Source organism: Suricata suricatta, chromosome 14 (assembly GCF_006229205.1).
Source record: "Suricata suricatta isolate VVHF042 chromosome 14, meerkat_22Aug2017_6uvM2_HiC, whole genome shotgun sequence".
Classification (NCBI taxonomy): Eukaryota; Metazoa; Chordata; class Mammalia; order Carnivora; family Herpestidae; genus Suricata; species Suricata suricatta.
Genome location: NC_043713.1, coordinates 85,974,692 through 85,981,750, shown reverse-complemented (window position 1 = coordinate 85,981,750; position 7,059 = coordinate 85,974,692). Strand labels below are relative to the sequence as shown.

The following is a 7,059-nucleotide window of genomic DNA, read 5'->3' as shown; positions in this document are numbered from 1 at the left end:
CCGGAGGGGAGAGGGGCGTTCTTGTGCTCTTCCAGATTCCGCTTGGGGAGGAGTCCTCACTGCGCTCAGTTCGCTGGCCAAACACACACATCCAGAGGGGACAGGAGGGCAATCCAACCACAGGCCCGAAGACCAGGTGCACACGGCACCCCGTTCACCTCATGGATCTGCAGAGACCCTTTGAGAAATGTCTTATTTAACAGCTGAAGTGGCACAAGAGACGAAGGGACCTCCCTATGGTCACAGAAGCCAGAAGGGCCTGGTTTCAGACGCCAGGAGCTTGAGGCCCACCTGCTCTTGACTGGCTGACCAATATGCGTCCAAGAGCGCCATCCTTCCACATGCTAGGGGCACCTGGGGGGCTCAGTCTGCTGAGCGTCCGGCTTCGGCTCAGGTCATGGTTTCATGTTCGTGAGTTTGAGCTCCACACCGGGCTCTGTGCTGACAGCTCAGAGCCTGGAGCTGCTTCCGATTCTGTGTGTCCCTCTCTCTCTGTCCCTCCCCTGATCACACAGTCTCTCTCTGTCTCTCAAAAATAAATAAATGTTAAAAAAAATTTTTTAAAGTCCTAACACGCATACATGTGCACACACACACCTGTGCATGCACCCACACAGGCGCACACACGAGCATGCACACACGTGTATACACGCACACTACTGTGCACGCACGTACACACGCACGTACACACACCTGTTCATTAGGCTGCTCCCTCACTCAGGGCACGTGGAGGTTCTCACACCTTCCTGTTAGAACCTGTGCTCCAGTGAACGTCCTTACCAGGCTTCCTGGACGACACTTCCTAATGTCATCGAAATTCCCAGAAAGTGACGTGCCGGGTCTTCCATTTTCTTGACCATCTAGAATTTCCGCACATCCCGAGTTCTGTGTACAATGCAGATGGAAATAGAACCAACGCTGTAAATTAATTTGTCAATGGAGATTCTACGGGCTGGCATATCATTAAAATGACTCCTGGCAAATGCCAGATGCCCACTTTTGTAAGAGCCAAGGGCCAAGAAAAAATTCTGCAGATGTCTTTGGTGCAAGCAGGTGGCTTTCTTAAAGCAGGAGGACAGGACCGAGGGCAGGAGGAGGTGTACTGGGGTTGTGACAAGACTGATCTGTGCTATAACTTAGTGGGGGTTCGGGGGAGCATGCATCTCCAAGGAATTTGAAAGCAAGGCTTTTAGGAGCCTGAGGGGCGACCTACTGTTAAGATAAGGTTACTTTTAGTCTTCATTCAAACAAAAACATTAAGGAAGTAAGGCAACCATGACTTTCTCGAGAAAGGTCACACTCTGCATGTTCCAGGGGTCTCTCAGGGGCCACGAGCTATAAAGAGATTTAATTCATGCTGCATTTCTCTTCCCTTTGTTTCCCTCCTCAAACCCGCTGGAGCGTCGATTTCTACACACGGAAGAAGGAATCGCGGCTCCCTTCCCTTCTTGAAGGTAGGTGTCTGAGCCAACAGGTTCTGGCACTCCTTTCCAGCTCTGAGATCCTGCTTAGTTTCAGGGATCTCCCTGGAGAGATAAATGAGGCACCCACAGTGTCAGCAGTGCCGTTTAGGAACCTGTGGCCGTCTGTCACACAATATTGAGAGATGGAGGGATGGGGACTGTAAGATTTAATAGATGGAGGCAGAGATGGGAGGACAAAGAGACCAGGTTATGGAGCCAAGAAAACCTTTATTGGGATCTGCGATTCCCGGGCGAGGTCCCATGACCCGGGGAGTGGGGAGTCAGGGAACTCGCGCCTGATAGGCGATGGGCGGGGGGGTTTATGGGTGAGGGGGTTTCAGGTTTGGTCTTGGGGGGCTGATTACCAAGTAAGGGCATTTTAGGGTCACGGCGGCGGGATAGGATAGGTTGCCTGTCTTGTCGGGGCGGGGAAACTGGGGCTTCATGATTGGCTGTTTCCAAATGGGGCAGGACATCCCAGGTCTGCAGGTGAGGGGCGGGGTCGTCTGTGCACGTGTTCTCCTCCAGCCCCCGGAGAAATGGCCGCTCGGTCGCCACCTTAAGGTGACTCTTACAGTCACACTCTCAGGACGCGGAGAGCCCTCGGATCTGAGCCCCGGCACTTCCTTCCCGTGACCCTCGTGTCCCATGATATTTTTCCCTCTGGAAAAAAAAGGCAGCTGGTCGTGGTCAGAGATGTCGTTGATGGTGTCCGTTTCCAGATCTGCTCATTGGAGTTTCTGGGACTGTGGGTCCCTTGTCCTCAGTGCAGAAGTCGTAGCATCCAGTTCCCACTAGTGACGCCGAGGGCCTCACTGCGGACGCAGAGGCTTGAGCGTCCCCGTGGCCGCCGCGCTCACGCTCAATGCTCCTTCCTCTCAGAATAACACGCGATCACAATGGAAATTGATCCCCGTAAATTTGCTTTCGAGGCATAAAGCTCAGAGCCCGCACAAAAATGCAGAGGAAAAGACTCGTCTCGTGATAGATGGGGAGTTATTGGAAGTCTCTGCCATGACGGTTTGATTTAAGGGAAATATTTAAACGGAGAAAGAGGTTTGTTATTGTGCCCAAAGTAGGGGCGAATTCCCTTTGGGATTCTTGAGAGGCTGTTCATGGACGTTTGGAAAAATGAGTGTAGACATCCGAGTCACTCACAAGAAAGTAGAAATAGGTGAACACGGTTGCAAAGAAATTTATAAGAAAAGCATAAACCTGGATCAGTTGTGATTTTTTTTTTTTTGGCTTATAATCACTTCCCTTTAAAACTGTGTCTGGGAAAATCAGTGCAGGCCCCCTGTGAAGGCAGCGAGTACCTAGTAAGCAGAGATGGGTGTTAGTTTATTCCATCCCCCGCTGAAGACAGGGACCTGCCGGGGCTCGTTCTGTATTAATAAGAACATTTTCCAGTACAAGCGTCAAAACAGAACAAAACAAAACATGCAAAAGGCAAAAAAGCAATTTGCACTAAGAAAACAGTTTCGGAAGCTAAACTTTCCGGGGATCACGGGCTCCCGGTTCAGCTGGGACCAGGACCCTGTCATCATTTTCAGGAATCCAGCTCTGCCGTCCTTGAATTTCACGTGAAACGGCCCCTCAAGGGAATGAGCTGGCCGGGTCAGGGCAGAAAGTGCCGGCAGCCCCGCGGGTGCGCGGCCCGTAGGCAGGGTGGCTGCTCCCACGTGGAAACGGACACTCAGCGTGCTAGCAAGGGGAGGAAGAGAGATGCGGGGCGGGCGGAAGACAGCAGGGCGGCGAATGCCGGGCGGGGAATCTGGTCGTTTTCTGGGGTGCGGAGAAAACATGCAAGCAATGCTCGCAGTTGAGGGACTGTGTTGTGGTGGAGGAAAGGGGTCCCAGGACGTGACCTCGGCTGACCCGGGCTGTCCCTGGGGCTGTGGGAGCCCCCTCCGGCGGCTCCGTCCTCAGGATGGGGCTCCACCCTCCGTTCTCACGGTGGGAGCAGGTTTCCAGGCCGCCGGGTGGCGCGGAGACCATGTGGACACTGCAGGGACGCCCGCTCAGGCCTCTCCGTGAGCCGTGGACGCAGGCGGGGGGCCAGACAGCGCCCACCCCCAGACCAGCTTGGGGTGGAGGTCTCCCGGCTTGTTGCACCTGCCGCCTGCCCCTCTGGGGGGCGCTGCCTCCTTCCTCCCTCCAACCTGGGCTGCTTTCCCATTTCACCCTGGAGATTCTCAGTTTGCAAACAAGCTGAATCTGGCTCTGTGGTGTGGAAACGAGACAGCTCCTTGCCCCTACACAGATCCTTCCTACCTCCGTATCTTTATCCTGCATTTGGTAAGTTGCAACATCAATTCCTACAATTACTTTTACTCATGCTGTACTCCTTAAATACACCTGTGTGTATTTCCTCTCCTGCTAAGAAGGGCTTCTTGGAGACCTGGGCTGTGTCTTATACACTCTTGGGTTTATCTCCAAAAGTGCGTTCACAAATTCACAAAAAGGGTGTGCATTTTGTGGGCACAAAATGAACAAACCCTTCTTAAAAGTTTATTTAAAAATGTTTTTAAGTGTTTATTTATTTTTGGGAGAGAGAGCGCATGACTGGGGTGGGGGGGAAGAGAAAGAGAGAGAGAGAGAGAGAGAGAGAATCCCAAGCAGGCTCTGTTCTGACAGCAGGGAGTCCCATACAAGGCTCAAACTCACGGACCATGAGATCATCACCTGAGCCAAAGGTGGACGCTCAACCGACTGAGCCACCCAGCCACCCCCCTTTTTAAAATTTTTATTTCTTAAGTGTTTATTTATGTGTGAGAGAGAAAGACAGAGCACAACTGGGGAAGGGGCAGAGAGAAAGGGAGTCACAGAACCTGAAGCAGCTCCAGGCTCCGAGCTGTCAGCACAGAGCCTGATGTGGGGCTCGAACCCACGAACAGTGAGATCATGACCTGAGCCAAAGTCAGATGCTTAATGTACTGAGCCACCCAGGCACCCCTAAAATTTTAAAGATAAAGGAAAAGAGCTTTATTTGAGCCCAAATTAAGACAGCTGCCCGGGATCTCCTATTTTCCCAAAAAGAGAGTGGTCTGGGGAAGGAATGTTTGGTGCAGGGTGATATTTTTTTTTTTGACCAAAAGAGGTCAAATCATCATGATGAGGAACATTCTGGAAAGTTACAGACTTTATCTTTTGATTTTAGTATGTGGGAGGCTGTCTGACTTTAATCTTATGTGAACAAGGGAGGTTTATATTTTATCTTTATTTTTGGAATGCTCCCATTTTTATAAAAAACATAAATCAGACCGATAATGTGTGCTTGGGGCAGAAACAGAGCCCCAGCATTGCGGGTTTGAGGATTCCTCTTGACCTTGGTAAATGTTAAAGTACAGCTTCCCTGGAGCCCTGAGCAGGGCCCACAAACAGGAAAAGTTGAAAATCTCTTTTATCAAGGTGACAACTAAAGAATGAATGAGTGAGTGAAGAAATGAATAAATGAATCCAGAGGAGAGAGTGCATATTTTTAAGACGTTTATTATTTATCTTTTCCAGATTTAATTGACATTGCTTTTTTTTTTTTGGCTGGATACAGTATACTTTATTGATGGTACATGATAAGGTAAGGCTCTCCAAGCCCCTCCCCCTTTTCAGGGGGTCTGGGATGGAAACTGCAGGTGAGATTCTCAAGTGTGTTGGAGGACGAATTGAGGCAAGGACTCCCCAGCAGCTGAGGGCCTCTCTTCTTCCTCCTCCTGGGGCTCGTGGTCCAGGGGGCTCTTAGTTCTTGGAGGTCATGTGGACCATTAGATCCACCACCCAGTTGCTGTAGACAAATTCATTGTCATACCAGGAAATGAGCTTGACAAAGTGGTCATTGAGAGCAATGCCAGCCCCAGCGTCGAAGGTGGAAGAGTGGGTGTCACTATTAAAGTTGCAGGAGCTGACCTGATCCTCAGTGTCCCTCAGGATGCCCTTGAGGGGGCCCTCTGATGCCTGCTTCACCACCTTCTAGATGTCATCATATTTGGCAGCTTTTTCCAGGTGGCAGGTCAGATCCACGACAAACACATTGGGGGTGGGGACATGGAAGGCCATGCCAGTGAGCTTCCCATTCAGCTCAGGGATGACCTTGCCCATAGCCTTGGCAGCACCAGTAGAAAGGGATGATGCTCTGGATGGCCCCTCAGCTGTGATGCCACAGCTTCCCAGAGGGGCCGTCCACGGTCTTCTGGGTGGCAGTGATGGCATGGACTGTGGTCATGAGTCCCTCCATGATGCCAAAGTGGTCATGGATGACCTTGGCCAGAGGGGCCAGGCAGTTGGTGGTGCAGGAGGCCTTGCTGACAATCTTGGGGAAGTTGTCATACTTCTCATGGTTCACACCCAAACATGGGTGCATCGGCAGAAGGGACAGAGATGATGACCCTCTTGGCCCCACCCTTCAAGTGAGCCCCAGCCTTCTCCATGGTGGTGAAGACCCCGGTGGACTCCACAACATACTCAGCACCACCATCACCCCATTTGATGTTGGCAGGATCTCACTCCTGGAAGATGGTGTGGGCTTTCCATTGATGACAAGTTTCCCATTCTCAACCTTGACTGTGCTGTGGAATTTGCCGTGGGTGGAATTATATTGGAACATGTAGACCATGTAGTTGAGGTCAATGAAGGGGTCATTGATGGCGACAATTTCCATTTCGCCAGAGTTAAAAGCAGCCCTGGTGACCAGGTGCCCAGTACGGCCAAATCCATTGACTCCGACCTTCACCATCGTGTCTCAGGGACGCAGCTGGCACTGCATCAGAAGATGCGGCTGTCTGTCGAACAGGGAGGAGCAGAGAGCCGACATTGCTTTCAAATATTTATTCTAAAATTGTATTTTGCAGGTAAGTTGCTCTTATTTGTAAGTTTCATATCCACAAAAAGCAAAAGTAATAAGCACAATAGGTATTTGTCGTATGGTTGAGAGGATCAACAGATAAATTAAGTAAAACTTTGGTTTGTAAGTGTAATCCATTCCAAAACACACTTGTCATCCAAAGCACTCATATATCAAAGCGAATTGCAAAAACCATTGGCTCAGTTGTGATCATGTGACATTTGGTATCACGTATGACTCGTGTGACAAGACTGCTCGTTTATCAAGTTAAAATTTATTAGAAATGTTTGCTCGTCTTGTGGAGCGTTCACAGATGAGTTACTCACCACCCAGGGCTTTACTGTGTGAGGCACTTGGCCTGCGGCTCGCAGCCATCAATGTGTAGAACACCTGCTACTTTTCTCTTCTTGTCGGATGATCTCTTCCCTGGTCTGGATCTGGGTCTGGGGACAGAGAGGCCTGACTGAGAAAGCCCACTGGGGACCCACTTAGTGCTGCTGGGAACAGACTCAAAGCTGGAAGGCGATCACAGAAGTGATTATCGGCTGGGCTGTTTCTGGCGGAGCCGACCGTGAGTGCGTGGAGTGCGCTGAGCGGCATCGTCGGCTTCCCTCCGCCTTCTCTACTTGACTTACTCTTCAGACGAGTAGGGGGTGGCCTCTTTCCCAGAGTCCCTCCGTGACCCTGCTGGTGGCTCTGTGACTCCCTCGTGGGCAAACCTCTCCTGCGTCTACTGCGGCGGCCATATTGGTTGGGCTC

General features: G+C 51.0%; 1 pseudogene; it reads right to left on the bottom strand.

Annotated features, from left to right (window-relative positions):
* Window positions 1-5,198: 5,198 nt before the first annotated feature.
* Window positions 5,199-6,270, bottom strand: LOC115278088 (annotated as a pseudogene).
* Between the last annotated feature and the right edge of the window lie 789 nt (window positions 6,271-7,059).